Genomic DNA, 16,778 nt, shown 5'->3' with positions numbered 1-16,778 from the left:
AACATTAGTTCCACCTCCTTGGAACAAACTTTCCTTGAAACTCTTCAAGGTCTTCCTATACATTACCCAAAGGAGTAAAAGAATCAGTGATCAGTTGATTCTTACCATCCTGAAGTGAGAGCGTCATGATGAGTGGACTTGAGGAGACTCGAGTATCTTTGACATCTTCAATAGATTATGATGAAATCTTGAATACAGCAGTCTTTCATCCACATGAGGGGAAACTACATCAGAGTTTGAGTTTTGCCAGGTATTATACAGCGGAAATCATAATACAACTCAACCTATGAAAGCACACTTCACCAGATCAGCCTCCAAGACCATACCAAGTTTGATTGTGATTAAATACTGGCACAATTGTCCCACCCAAAGGCCAATTGCCAACCTCCAGATACAGGTACACATCATTCCTGTCATGAACAGTCCATCCACCTACTTCAAGGGACCATTCAGGGAAATTACAGAACCTTCCACAGGTTCCAACATAACTTCTTGCAAGATACCAGAAAGTATCACCCATGGATCTCATCCAGAAGTAGAACAGGATACCTGCTCTGATACCATTTGAAATTCTGGCGTAGTCAGAATTCAGATGTTCTACTCCAAGTCATGACATCTGATCCAACATTGTAACTAATACAGCAAGACAGTTAACACATTAAAAACCATGTACTAATGCACTCTTTCACATATGTCACGACATCTCCTTCTATGTCACTCTAGAGGGAAGGAACCTCTAGTCCTGTGCATCTGGTATACAAACTCAGCACAGATCCATCATAGCACTCACTTCTGTTGTTTTCCTACACAGTTATCAGCACGATGTCTTAATCTTGGTTTGGAAATCATCTGTTACATTATTCCAGTATGTTTGCCTTTTACTTGTATTTCCTGAAATAAGGTTGAATACATTAATCTAATTACCACTGATTAGATTGCTAACAAATAGGCCATTTGTTAGGTTCATTAATTGTAGGGTAGTAGTTGGTTTCCTGGATTTTAGCTCAGCTGTTGGATTCCTAAAGAATAGCCTGAGAAAAATGCTGTAACAGAAAAACTAATCATCCTACACTTTAGCACATGCTGTCAGGAATGAATGTCACAACATTCAGTTTGACAATCAGAACATATACAGCATGCTGATTCTGTTATGTTCCTAAACAAACCAGACTGTGCTAAATTTGCTGTACTGTAAAAGACCAACCAGTCTCTAATTCAGTATCAGCATACATGAACAACTGTCTAGACATCCAGTTTGACAGTTTCACAATGATCCTTTGGCCAGGTCTGTTTTCCACATGAAAACCAGATTTACATATATACTGAACTGAAGCATAAAAGCCAACTTGCCTATTATTCAGTATATGCAGTCAATGATGAATGTCAAGACATTCTGATTGACATTCACCCAGAAGGCTATGTACCAGGTCTGTTATCATCTTGACAAGCAGACTGGAATACCAGCTGTGTTATGGGAGAAGGATTATAACATACAGAAGGAAAACAAACACAGGAAATTGTTAACCCAGTTCAGTCCAACACGACCTACGTCTAGGGGCATACCAAGCCAGGAAGAAGATCCACTATCAGCAATATTAATTCAGAGTTAAACTCCCCCGTTTACAACCCTTCACTTAATCCCTACCCAATGCAATCTATACCTAGGAACTCCTAGATAGAAACCTCCAGTTTCCATTCCTATCACTACAAATACAATGTAATGTTAACACACCTTGAACTTGCTTCACAGCTTCATTCAAGAACAAAATCACTCTTGCCTACAGGCTTTGAGTTATAAATACTCTCAGCTTTTACCACTGAGAAACACATGGTAACCTTCCCACTGGTTGGGAGGTTTACCTCACACACACCCCTAAATTTTCATTCTAAGAGGCTTACAAAAACTAGGTTACAATTAGCTATTTATAACCTAATCACCCAACTGGATTTGGGCCTTCAGAAATCGCAGTAAACTTGTTCTTTGCTGTTACAAGTACTGCAGAAAATTTCTGCTACAAACAAGGTCTTCAATCCTAGAATCTCTCCATATATATCTCCTTATTTTGAGCCTATATATGTTCTGATTGAGTCTTTAAGACCTCCACATGGGAGTTAGGATATTCACCAAATATCCTTACTAATCCCAGAATATATACTGAATTAATTAATTCAGTTTTCTACACATGTGCGATGTCACAGACATGATGTTGTGACATCGTACATGACATGTTGGTCCAGATGTTGAACTTCTTCAACCCAACATATTAAAACAACAGAGATGATTACATTATTTGCTTTACAAAATTAATGCCAATCCTAAGGTATTAACAACAGGCACACACTCAGGCTTCAAAGGTAGGAAATGTTGCACGATATCAGTATCTAGACCAGGCATGTCTTCATATGACCAGGCAAAGACGTCGACATATTCTCGTAGCAACTCAATCAACCCCTTCTTGGCAGACTCTTTAAGGAGTTCCCCAATCTTCACTTCACGAATGCAATCCTCAGACCCCAAGTTGACTATTTCCAGATTCTCAAGATGTGGCTGAATGATCTTCTCCTCGTGCTCAAGCAGACGGGTAATCTCATCAGGAATCTCTTCAACATCATCTTCTTCTGCCTCAAATATAGGGAACTCAAAGTTGGGAGATAACGTTGGATCATTATGTTCAATGGGTTTGATCAACCTGCATAATGATTTTGAGTATAAAAGAGATTTCAGAATTCAAACAAGGCAAATCATTATGCAGATGAAAAGATTGATTTTATTCTCTTTTTTAGGGTTTTATGGTGATCACCAATTTCATGCAAAAAGCAAAAAGGGAAAATATTTTGGAAAACAAACATTTAACATGTAATTATTGAATGAATATCATTGTATTAAACAAATATGTGCCAACAATGTCATCACTTCTCCTTTTGGCATGGGAGAAGGGATTTTAAACAAAATGAACATATTACGTGGACTTGTGGATAACTGTTGTGTAACACCTCAAAATTTTCCCTCCTTATTCACGCATTCATTTTTAGGTCATTTAACATTAGATACATTGCATTTCATCATGTCAATCGGGATTAGCTCCAAGAAGCTTGAACATCATCTAGGACACTTTGTGGGTTCTATTTAGATGATCAGTCAACACAAGGGAAAGACTTGAGTTACTTCCAACAGGGGTTTATTCGTCAGTCAAAACGTTAATCTTGAAGTAGCAAAGGTTTGTTCATGAGCTGTCATGCTCGCTAGGCGAAGCCCACGTGTTATGCAAAAAAAAAAAAAAAAAAAAAAGACGGTAAACGAAAAAAAAAATCAAATAAATAAATAAATAAAAGAAAAATCTCATACTTGGACCTCTCTCATTTAAGCTCACAAAGCCATGAAAATCAGGTTATAAAAGAGGGAGAACAGACAGAAAAAGGAAGGGAAGCAAAACACTCTGAGGTTTACTTGGAACAAAATCCTGGACAAAACCTGGAGAGAAACCTAGATAGAGAGAGTGAGAATTAATCTGCAGCAACCTTCAGGCAACTCTGAAAGGTTCATTCTGACTCACACACTTTCAGCTCAAGCAAACCCTAACATTGGTTTTCAAATCCAGCCGTGCCATTTGATTTCAACCGATCTCTCCAATCAGGTTTACCCTTATTCCCATTACCTTTGTGCTTTGAAGTTGAATACTCTGAATGTTTGAGATGACGGATGAATTTCATTAGGTTTTTGCCCACGGGTTCATAATTATGTATGAATATATAAATAATGCCTTGAATGCTCAATCGTTTAATTTCTGAAGTGTATGCCACAGGGTTTGAGGTTTCTGAAACCATACTGTTATCCATGAAAAAAAATGCTTATCGTGTTTCACTAACCCTTTTGTTGAGTTTTTGTGAAGGCTCACATGACTTTTGCAGGGATAGCTCGCTGGATATTCCACTTTGCTTGTGGGATACCATTTGGGAGATTTATTCTGATTGCCTTGTTGGCACGTTTACTTTATACATGTTTGTTTTGTATGTGTTCGTATCCCCACAGGTAGCGCGGTTCCTTCGTCAAGGACTGCCTTTTTGCATGAGCATCCCTAACCCTACCAACTCATTGATTTTTCTTCTCCTAAGAACACGTTAACTCCTTCTACTACAGGCGAGTAAGTCTCCAAAGGTCGAGCATCCGGTAGATTGCGTAGTAACGTCGTTCGTCCAAAACCCAATCCATAACCCCGTAGTTAGCCGAACTACGGCTTGCTCTGATTCTCATTCCAGATGAGATACGTAGGCATAAGACGCGATTTCTTAGCGAGCACAATTACCCTTAACCCCTAGGTAGCCGAGCTACGAAGACTCTGATTCTCATATTCAGATGAGATACGTATGCAGTGGATGCGACATTCGTGCGAGTCATTTTCTTTTGACCCCTTTTTTTAGTAAATAACACATTAGATAAACCCACACCCTTTAGACAAGAACTACAAAAGTGGATCCCGTAGAGTACTACGGATGTGTAGGGGTGCTAATACCTTCCCTTCGCATAATTGACTCCCGAACCCAAGATTTGGTTGCGAGACCTTGTCTTGTCCTTTCCTCTTTCCAGGTTTACTTCGAGCGTTTCCTTTCCCTCCTTTGGGATAAATAACGCACGGTGGCGACTCTCCTGTCTTTCTTTGCCGGTTGTTTTTTTTCGCATTCCATTTTTCAGGTTGCGACAGCTGGCGACTCTGCTGGCGACCCGGTTTCCCTAAGCGAGTCCCTCCTAGCTTTTGTAGGTTGTTTGTTTATTGGGTGTTTATTCTTTTTTACAGTTATTTATCTTTCAGCATTTACCTACTTTATTGCATTGTGTACATATGACTTCCGTATCTGCTGGTTCTGTTTGTGAGATGAGTTCTATACCCGAACTCGAGTGCACTTAGGATAGGAGAATGACATAGTCTTGTTGACTTGTGTGGAGTTATTCCTTAGCAAGTTGACTTGCAAGCCCATTCACTTGGTGGAGGTCATGTTGGGATCAATAATTTCACACAAGTAAGTTGTGGTTAGACATTACTTTTTCCAATATAGACCTTAGAAGCCAAGGACCTTAGTTTACCAAACCCATCTTGGCCTATTCGTAGGACGTGGTGCAAAAGTCGTTCAAGTGTAAGATTTGATACGATTGTTACACGATACTACACTCATAAGAGTCCCTCTTGAGAATATTTTTGGAATACGAGTAGTCGTTCCTCCGATAATATCCGAAAGATGGGATTACGACTATGGGATCCTTTTGTAGAACATGTTTGGCAGGTTTAAACCTTAGTACACTCCCTTTGGGTGGTTCTTAACCTAAACTCCATGCTCGTGACTTGCCTCAAACCCTTGATTCATGGTTGATCCGTTCAGGTATCCTTAATATCAATGAAACTTGGGTGTTGATAAGGTGTAAACCATAATCCACCAAAAATGGATGGTTGATATTAAGGATAACATGATCCATCCCATGACCTTTGTTTGGTGTGCTTTGCTTGATCCTCTTAATTTCTCTCCAGGCAGTGCAACCTGACAGATGTTCAAGCGGATCCGGCAATTCTGATTGACATGCCATTGCATTGCATAACATCATCTGCATATTTGCATCCAACATCTCATGCTTATTCATTTTTCAGGGTATTCCCTTTTTAAAGGGGGGGATTAAAATCGAATAAGCAGTGCATCGCATACCATACATACTAACCCTTGTTTGTTTTGCAGGTGTCATCGCATTGTCTAATGTTTGTTCCCTGTTGCAATCAGTTATTGGTCCCAAGCGAGTTCACAGGTACCCGACAAAGGAAAACCGTCCACGACTAGCAATGGACCAGATACAGAAAGAGCTGGATGATATGCATGAAAGGATGGATCAGTTCATGACATTGATGACTGGTATGGCAGAAGTCCAGGCGAAGCTGAAGGAATTGGTTGAGCAACCGAGGCCCGATCCAGAGGTGGAAATACCAAGTGCTAAGGGGAACCCTGGTAACCCTGGGAACACTGATAACCCTGTGAACACTGGAAACACGGGTAACGCAAATGTTGATGGAAACCCGGGTAATGTTGGCAACACGAGAAATGTTGGGAATGGTATTGGCGGAAGGTACAATGTGAATCAAGGGATTCGGATTAACGGGCGCCCCGTTACTGAAGATTGTCAGTATGATCAATTTTCTTTGCACGACGAGGCCCTCGAGACCACTCGCCGTATGGATGAGCTTACTGAGAAGCTCAAATCTTTGGAGTCTTAAAATTCCTTAGGTTTTGATGTCACCAATCTTGGTCTGGTTCAGGGAGTAAGGATCCCTCACAAGTTCAAACCCCCTACTTTTGAGAAATACAACGGGGCTTCTTGCCCACGCACTCATCTCCAATCTTATCTGGGAAGGTTGGGAGCTCACACTGAAGATGAAAAACTATGGATGTACTATTTTGAAGACAGTTTAACTGGAGCTTCTCGTGAATGGTATTCTCATTTGTCTCGTACTACCATCAAGAGCTGGAAAGACTTGGCAGAGGCTTTTGTCAAGCAATATCAATACAACTTGGACATGGCTCCAAATTGGACCTTGTTGCAAGGAATGTCTCAGATTGCCAAGGAAACCTTTAGAGAATATGCTCAACGTTGGAGACAGATTGTTGCATCCGTCCAACCCCCTATGTCTGAAAGGGAGATGGCGGACATGTTCATGAACACTCTTCAAGGCAATTATATCGAGAGATTGGCTGCTTGCCCGTCAATCAGCTTTGCAGAGATAGTGATTGTTGGAGAAAGGATTGAGAGTCTGTTGAAGATGGGCCGAATTCAAGACAACAGTGCTTCCAACTCATCAGTTCCCAAGAAACCGTTTGCTGGTAACGGTCAGCGAAGAAGAGAAGGTGAGACGAGCGTTGTATATGCCGGCAGAGGCAGGGGCAGAGGACGCCCTAATTATTATTAAGATCAAGTGGCCGCAGTCACTATTCCAACACCTGTTCCTCAACCGCAGTATCATCCGCAACAGCAACCCAGGTACAACAATCAACAACAAGGAGGTAATCCGGGTCAGCAGAGACCCTATCAACAACGTCCAAGGCAGGCGGACCGGGTCATTGAGCCAATCCCAATGCCTTATTCTGTATTACTTCCCAAGCTGATTGACATGAATCTGGTTACGTTGAGAACTCCGGCCCCACCGGTCGATCCCAACAATCTGCCTAGAGGTTATGATGTCAACGCCAGATGTGCTTTTCACTCCAACGCACCTGGCCATACTACAAATAATTGCAAGGCTCTCCAGCTAAAGGTACAAGATTTGAGAGATGCCCAAGCCATCAATTTTTCTCCGGTGCCTAATGTTATCCAAAACCCGATGCCAGCTCATGGCGGGAAGAGGATTAATGTTGTTGATAGTGGGGAAACTTTGACTTTGGTTTCTGATGTGACTAAAGTGAAGACTTCGCTATCGGTGGTCAAAGACCGACTCTTGAAAGGACGGATTTTCCCGGGCTGTGGGGAAGAGTGCATAAATTGTCAAGACGCCGAGAACGGATGTGATAGTTTGAGAAGGATGATGTGTCGACAGTAACGTTTTATTTCACTCCTGAAGAAATATATGTTCCCGAGAGACCCGCTCCGACAACAATATATTTCCCAGAAAGTCCAACACCAATTTACTCTGACAACCCTCAACCGACTTTTATTGGTCCGGTCACCATCACGGTACCAGGACCTGTTCCGTATGAGAAAGACAGTGCTATCTCGTGGCACTATGGGGCTGATATCTACTGCCAGGGGCAGAAAGTTAACGAAGAAGACATTGACATTGGTAGCTCCGCTGTAGACAATGTTGGAGGAATTGGTGGCTTCACTCGCAGTGGACGCCTATTTGCACCATTAACATTGCGCATGAATGCTGAAACTAAGGTAGCTGCCAAGGCTAAAGGAAAACAGGTATCCACCGAAGAGGTTACTACCGAGGAAGCTCCTCCTAAGACCGCATTCGAGAAGGAAGTGGATGAGTTTATGAGGATTATCAAGAAAAGTGACTACAAGGTAGTTGACCAGCTAAATCAGACACCCTCAAAGATCTCCATTCTCTCACTATTGATGTGCTCTGAGGCACACAGAGCAGCCTTGTTGAAAGTACTGAATATGGCTTATGTTCCCCTAGAGATAACTGTTGACCAGCTGGAGTCGGTAGTTTCGAATGTACACACTAGCCATCGCTAGGTTTCACCGATTATGACCTAACATCTGAGGGCAGGAATCACAACAAAGCCTTGCATATCACAATGGAATGCAAAGGGACGGTGCTTTCCCATGTTTTGGTTGATACAGGTTCTTCTCTGAATGTTCTCCCAAAGAAAGCCTTAACGAAGTTGGATTGCGATGACGCCACCCTGAGGCCGAGTAATTTAGTTGTAAGGGCTTTTGATGACTTTAAGCGAGCTGTTTGTGGTGAAGTTGAGTTGCCAGTTAAGATTGGACTGCAGGTATTCAAGAGTACCTTTTATGTGATGGATATCCAGCCTGCCTATAGTTGTCTGCTAGGTCGACCCCGGATTCATGCTGCCGGTGTTGTTACTTCTACTCTCCACCAGAAGCTCAAATATGGACTAGAAGGTCAGATCGTCACCGTCTGTGGTGAAGAGGATATTTTTGTTAGCCACCTGTCTACATTTAAGTATGTGGAGATGGATGGCGAGATGCATGAGATGCTGTGTCAGGGCTTCGAAGCCATAAACATCAGTGAGGTCGCGCTCGAAACTGTCTTTTCACCTAAGTCTGAGAAGGTCGGGACTTCTATCTCTTCATATAGGCAAGCTGTTGAAGTGGTTAAGGCTGGTAATGCCCAAGGCTGGGGAAAATTTGTGGAGCCAAACATAAAAGAAGACAAGTTTGGATTGGGGTATACTACGGGGTCTCAGAAGAATGAAGCCGGTACTTTCTCCAGTGGGGGTTTGGTTTCTCCCCACACCGTCAATGCTGCAGATGAAGACAAGGCTGACAACGACTGTGACTTAGATAGCTGGATTCGCCCGTGTGTCCCAGGAGAAAAGCTCGACAATTGGTCGTCTGAAAAAGTCATCCGGTTTACTTTATTGAAGGAGTAATTTTTATTGTTTTCCTTTTATCACATGCATAACAAAGTCTTACACTTTGACCAAGGTGTAATGATTCATCTGTAGGGCCATCCATTTTGTTACATTTCGCAATTATTTTCATCATCAATAAAGGACAGCTTTTGCAAACAATTTTGTGTTCTCTTTCTTTCAATTATTTTTACTTTTACAAAAACGACAATGTTTCTTTTTCGTTTTTCTTTCCAAAAAACACCTCGTAAAACTGATCACCCGGATCTCACTACTAACGACACTGCTATGGCCAAGTATGACTTCGACAATCCTATCTATCAAGCCGAAGAAGGGGTTGAGGAAGATTGTGAATTGCCTGAGGAGTTAGCCAGGTTGTTGAAACAGGAGGACCGAGCTATCACACCTTATCAGGAGGTGGTTGAGACCATCAACATTGGTACCGAAGACGACAAGAAAGAGATCAAGATCGGAGTCAGTCTATAGGCCGAGAGGAAAAGACCGTTGATCATGTACTTGACTGTGTTAGAGAGGTCAATGGGTTGTGTGCTCGGTCAGCATGACGAGTCAGGTCGAAAAGAGCATGCAATATACTACCTTAGCAAAAAGTTTACCGACTGTGAACAAAGATACTCACTGCTCGAGAAAACTTGTCGCACTTTGGCATGGGCTGCTCGCCGACTAAGACAGTATATGTTGACTCACACGACTCTATTGATATCAAAGATGGATCAATTCAAGTATATTTTTGAAAAGCCAGCAGGGTTGCTAGGTGGCAAATGATGCTGACAGAGTATGACATCTAATACACTTCACAAAAAGCCATCAAAGGAAGTGTCTTGTCATACTATCTTGCCGCGCAACCGATTGATGATTACCAACCTATGAGGTTCGATTTCCTGATGAGGACATCATGTTTCTCAAATTGAAAGATTGCGAGGAACCACTCCCGGAGGAGGGGCCTGACCCTGAATCCAAATGGATTATGATGTTTGATGGGGCGGTCAACGTCAATGGTCGCGGAGTTGGTGCAGTGTTGATCACATCGGAGGGGGTTCATATGCCATTTTGTGCCAGAATAACTTTTCCCTGCACCAACAATGAAGTTGGACGAAGCAGAATGGGTCCGTTCTCGATACAATCAGCTAAGCCTAGTTGAGGAAAAGAGACTAGCAGCTATATGCCATGGCCAGCTATATCAGAGACGGACGAAGAGAGCGTTTGATCAGAAAGTGCGCCCTCGGGAGTATCGAGTCGGTGAATTGGTACTCAAAAGAATTCTTCCTCCTAACACAAATCACAGGGGCAAATGGACACCGAACAACGAGGGTCCATACGTGGTTTAAAGAGTTTTCTCTGGCGGAGCTCTGATGCTAACAACCATGGATGACGAAGACTTCCCGTCCCCAATCAACTCAGACGCAGTTAAAAAATACTTTGCATAAAATAGACCCGCTGGACACTAAAAAGAATAGTCCAGGCAAAAAAGGGGCATCCCGACGAACCAAAAAAAAGAATGAAGAGGTTCGGGCAAAAATTAGGGATATAAAAATAGAAATAAATGTACACCCGGTGAGTCGAAAACCCAAAAGGGCGGCTCAGGCAAAAAAGGGTATCCCGGTGGATTGAAAACCCAAAAGGGCGGTCCACGCAAAAGTTAGGGAATAAGCGAATAACTGCGATCTGAGTTCATCCGTGTTATATCACCATTTCATTCAATCCGGCAATCTTCGAAGGTAAAAGATCGACTAATCATCCACTTCAGAAAGCAAGATGAGCAGAGCGTCTTGAGGACATACGAGCCATAGCAGAGTCGAAACTCGGTGGGACCCCGTTTCCACATTGCCATTAGGATAGTTTCTCTTGTTCAATTTATAGCGATCGCCTCTTTCCAGGGATCAGCTTCCTGATGTACTCGCCTATTCCTGGCACAAATTTTTCAACCAACAAAAGTCGAATAATTCAGTTAAAAAGCCTCTTTACTTTTCATTTATCAGTTTGTTTGCAAAAGATGTCTGAATTCTTGAGGAAACATATTGCATCTGAATGTAATAGTGGCTTTTGCAGATGACTTGCGTAGGAAAACAGTCAAAATTGCTTTGAATATGCTTAATCCCGGACGGTGAATTCAAACCGAGTAATTCCCCGGGGCATACGTGTATTTTTTGGTTACAGGTCACAGGAACCGGATGCCAAGTCATGAATCCTCACCCCAAGCGGTTGACAAAGCCTCTCCTCTGCAGAGCAGGTTCCCCAGTAGAGTTGACAGTATCCAGACTATATATCCCCAGTAGAGTTGACAGTATCCAGACTGTATATCCCCAGCGGAGTCGATAGTGCCAGACTGTATCTTCCCAACAACAGCGGAGTAGTCGCATACCCAACAGACAAGAGGGTGGTGTTCCCAGTGTTCATCTCGTCCCCAGCAGATTATTTTTTTTAACAGATTTGTTTTAATCCCCAGCCTGAGGACGATTAGCAAGTTAATATCCCCAGCAAAGACCGATTCCTACGATATTTCCCCAGGAAGTGCTTTCCTCACAGACTCTCCTCGCAGAGCCTCGCCAAGCAAAGTTTCCATAGTTGATACTTCCCCAGCAAGGTCAACTTTTCAAAAAAGGCCGATTTATTTTCGGTGGCTCCCCGGTCCCGGCAGACGGATCGTTCCCCACAGAGCATTCAAGGATTGATACAGCGATCCGCTCCCTGCCAGAGTTGCTTCCCCAAGTAGATTTATTTTTTCTTTTGCACCATGCATAACATTTGCATTTGCATTTGCATGCATATCAAACATACACATAAGCTAATAAACAGGTTCTTCAAAGCAGACTGAAAAATTACTTTACAACCAAAGTCATGAGATTCGGCCAGAGGATCAAGTGTGTGTGTGACCCAGCATGAGGGTCATTTCGAAGATTCAGCCTGAGAATCGTTTTCCAGAGATCCTGCCTGAGGGTCATTTCGAAGATTCAGCCAGAGAGTCGACTACGAGCGTTATTTCCCCAGCAAGCCAGCTGGAGGAATAGATTGACAGCTCAACAGAAAATCAACCTACAAGAGGATCCATCCCGCGAATCGCATTAAAAAAACAAAGTCTAATCGAAGAGTCGTTATAACATGTTCTAGCCTGAAGAATATGTACGAAGCCCAAAAGTGGGATATTCTCGAAGCTGCATATCTAACATGAAGACTGTAGATTTCGAAAGAGGGTCAACCAACACATGCCCCAGATGCGAGATCCTGATGATGGGAATTTATCATCAAAACAATCCAGATCTAGCCAGAAGATCAAAGTCAGGTCTAGCCCGAAGACCGAAAAATAGATAGATTCAGCCAGAGAATCAAAGAAAATAGATTCAGCCAGAGAACCGAAACAATTCAGATCTAGCCAGAAGATCGAAATAGATTCAGCTAGAGAATCGAAACAAAGGAGATCTAGCCAGAATATCGAAGTCAGGTCTAGCCCGAAGACCGGAAATAGATTCAGCCAGAGAATCGAAATAATTCAGATCTAGCCAGAAGATCAAAGTAGATTCAGCCAGAGAATCAAAGAAAATGGATTCAGCCAGAGAATCGAAACAAAGGAGATCTAGCCAGAAGATCGAAGAAGATCTAGCTAGAAGATCGAAGAAGATCTAGCCAGAAGATTGAAACCGTATCCAGCCCGAGGATCAAAATTAACATCCAACCAGAGGACTAAATTGAGTATAGATTCAGCCAGAGGATCGAAACTCCAGATTAAGTCAGAAGACTAATTCAGATTCAGCCAGAGGATCGGAAGAGAAATAAACAGCGCGGTGTATTTCAGCATTTTTGTGGTGTTCTCGGAGCGTAAATTTTTGGTCTGTCTTTGGTATTCAATCACAGCTCACCCTGTTTGTCTGATAAGCTGTTCGCTTTCATCCTACTCGGGTTAGCTGATGACTGAATAGGGGCAGCTGTAACACCCCAAAATTTGCCCTCCTTATTCACGCATTCATTTTTAGGTCATTTAACATTAGATACATTGCATTTCATCATGTCAATCGGGATTAGCTCCAAGAAGCTTGAACATCATCCAGGACACTTTGTGGGTTCTATTTAGATGATCAGTCAACACAAGGGAAAGACTTGAGTTACTTTCAACAGGGGTCTATTCGTCAGTCAAAACGTTAATCTTGAAGTATCAAAGGTTTGTTCATGAGTTGTCATGCTCGCTAGGCGAAGCCCACGTGTTATGCAAAAAAAACACGAAAAACGAAAAAAAAACGAAAAAAAAAAATTAAATAAATAAATAAAAGAAAAATCTCAGACTTGGACCTCTCTCATTTAAGCCCACAAAGCCATGAAAATCAGGTTATAAAAGAGGGAGAACAGACAGAAAAAGGAAGGGAAGCAAAACACTCTGAGGTTTCCTTGGAACAAAACCCTGGACAAAACCTGGAGAGAAACCTAGACAGAGAGAGTGAGAATTAATCTGCAGCAACCTCCAGGTAACTCTGAAAGGTTCATTATGACTCACACACTTTCAGCTCAAGCAAACCCTAACATTGGTTTGCAAATCCAGCCGTGCCATTTGATTTCAACCGATCTCTCCAATCAGGTTTGCCCTTATTTCCATTACCTTTGTGCTTTGAAGTTGAATACTCTGAATGTTTGAGATGATGGATGAATTTCATTAGGTTTTTCCCCACGGGTTCATAATTATGTATGAATATATAAATAATGCCTTGAATGCTCAATCGTTTAATTTCTGAAGTGTATGCCACGGGGTTTGAGGTTTCTGAAACCATACTGTTATCCATGAAAAAAATGCTTATCGTGTTTCACTAACCCTTTTGTTGAGTTTTTGTGAAGGCTCACATGACTTTTGCAGGGATAGCTCGCTGGATATTCCACTTTGCTTGTGGGATACCATTTGGGAGATTTATTCTGATTGCCTTGTTGGCACGTTTACTTTATACATGTTTGTTTTGTATGTGTTCGTATCCCCACAGGTAGCGCGGTTCCTTCGTCAAGGACTGCCTTTTTGCATGAGCATCCTTAACCCTACCAACTCATTGATTTTTCTTCTCCTAAGAACACGTTAACTCCTTCTACTACAGGCGAGTAAGTCTCCAAAGGTCGAGCATCCGGTAGATTGCGTAGTAACGTCGTTCGTCCAAAACCCAATCCATAACCCCGTAGTTAGCCGAACTACGGCTTGCTCTGATTCTCATTCCAGATGAGATACGTAGGCATAAGACACGATGTCTTAGCGAGCACAATTACCCTTAACCCCTAGGTAGCCGAGCTACGAAGACTCTGATTCTCATATTCAGATGAGATACGTATGCAGTGGATGCGACATTCGTGGGAGTCATTTTCTTTTGACCCCTTTTTTTAGTAAATAACACATTAGATAAACCCACACCCTTTAGACAAGAACTACAAAAGTGGATCCTGTAGAGTACTACGGATGCGTAGGGGTGCTAATACCTTCCCTTCGCATAATCGACTCCCGAACCCAAGATTTGGTTGCGAGACCCTGTCTTGTCCTTTCCTTTTTCCAGGTTTACTTCGAGCGTTTCCTTTCCCTCCTTTGGGATAAATAACGCACGGTGGCGACTCTCCTGTCTTTCTTCGCCGGTTGATTTTTTTCGCATTCCATTTTTCAGGTTGCGACATGTTGGAACATCAACAGCGATCCAATTGTTGCAGATTCCTCCAGGGATGACAAAGTTGCCCAGATCTTCCTCTTCATCATCTTCCACTATGGGAACAACCTCTTGATCTTCAACCGTGTGGATAAAAGCACCACTGTGGAACAACCCACGCTCATTTGAAATTCCTGAAGAATACCTTATGCCAGCTCGAGATTTTTTATCTTACAGCTTGATCATTTGTCCTAAACGAGTAGTTGCACCATGCTCAATGGCCAACTTCGGATCACTGTAGGAAGCAATTGAAGAAGGTCCTTTCCTCGAAGGCTCAACAATAGATAAGGCTTGGAACAGAGTCCCAACCTCATCCTCAGCATCTATGTAGGAAAAGGAAGATAAATGGCTAACCAAGAGAGCCTTCTCTCCTCCTATCACCACCAACTTCTTATTCTTGACGAATTTTAACTTTTGGTGTAGGGTGGATGTCACGGCGCCTGCCTCGTGAATCCACGGTCTGCCAAGCAAACAACTATATGATGGGTGGATATCCATGACATGGAAAGTGATCTGGAAATCACTAGGTCCAATCTTGATCGGGAGTTCTACTTCACCGATTACAGTTTTCTGCGATCCATCAAAAGCTTTCACTACCACTCCACTCTGCCTCATGGGAGGCCCCTGGTATGACAGTTTGGCCAGAGTGGATTTTGGCAACATATTAAGCGACGATTATGTGTCCACCAACACATTGGACAAGGCATCATCCTTGCACTTCATAGAAATGTGTAGAGCCAAATTGTGGTCTTTTCCCTCCTCGGGAAGATCAGCATCACAAAAGCTCAAATTGTTACAAGCAGTTATGTTTGCAACAATGCTATCAAACTGTTCAATTGTGACATCGTGATCCACGTATGCCACGTCCAACACCCTCTGCAAAGCTTCACGGTGCGACTCAGAATTCATCAACAAAGATAACACATATATCTTTGATGGAGTTTGTAGCAGCTGATCAACAACGTTGTACTCGCTCCTCTTGATGAGCCTCAATATATCATCACAGTCCTCTTTCAAAACACCATGTTGGCCAACCAGGATAAGAGCTTTAACTAATCTATCAACAACAGGGTCAACGCCCTTCACAACAAGTGCCAGATTCAAAGAAGAAGAAGTCCCCACAGGACCGACGGGATTAACAACAGCAGTTCTTCTCACGACATCTTCATGGGGTTTCGGCGGCGTCGAGAAAACACGACCACTACGATTCATACCACTAACATCTAAGATACTCAGAACAGAGGTGGAGGGCAACGACACCTCCTTCCCATCTTCGAGCATTACTGCATTGTACCTGTAAGGAACAACTTTGTCAGAAGAATACGGGACCGGACCCGCTGGCTTGATTACAAGAGATGGAGAAACCTTCTTCTTGCTTCCATCATATTTGACGACAATAGGCTATGGTATTCTGAACACAGGAGATATAACATCAACTTCATCCTCATTGCGATTCTGAAGTATCTCAATCATACCCTAATCCAACATCTCTTGAATGTCTTTCCTGACTTGGCGGCATCCTCTTTCGTTGACAATGTACACCTGGCACCTGTCATGGTCATGCTCACAATGACTGTATCCACATAACAGTCTGTACATCTCGACCAAAGATTGCCTGATATCATTGACATACAGGACTTTATATTTGCCAGGGCAACCCTGGACCATGTTCACAGCAACTTTCCCATGCTCGGGCAATGGGTTCTTCTTGACATTAGGACCTACGTCCTCAAAAAACAAGATCCCATTTCTCACAAGGTCTTGCACCTTGGTCTTCAGGGGATATCAATTCTTCACATCATGTCCGGGAGCACCGGAATGATATACGCAATGTAGCTCAGGCTTGTACCACCACTGAGGGTTCGTTGGTACAGCAGTTGGGTCTCACGGAGTAATTAGCTTTCTATCAATCAAAGACGGATAGAGTTCAACGTATGTCATTGGAATTGGATCAAAAGTGACCCTCTTCCTATCGTAGCTGGTGCTGGTGTTATTGTTGTTTCGAGGCTGGTAAGCCTGCTATTGTGG

The sequence above is a fragment of the Lathyrus oleraceus genome, chromosome 6 (assembly GCF_024323335.1).
Source record: "Lathyrus oleraceus cultivar Zhongwan6 chromosome 6, CAAS_Psat_ZW6_1.0, whole genome shotgun sequence".
Lineage (NCBI taxonomy): Eukaryota > Viridiplantae > Streptophyta > Magnoliopsida > Fabales > Fabaceae > Lathyrus > Lathyrus oleraceus.
This window is presented reverse-complemented; position numbering follows the sequence as displayed.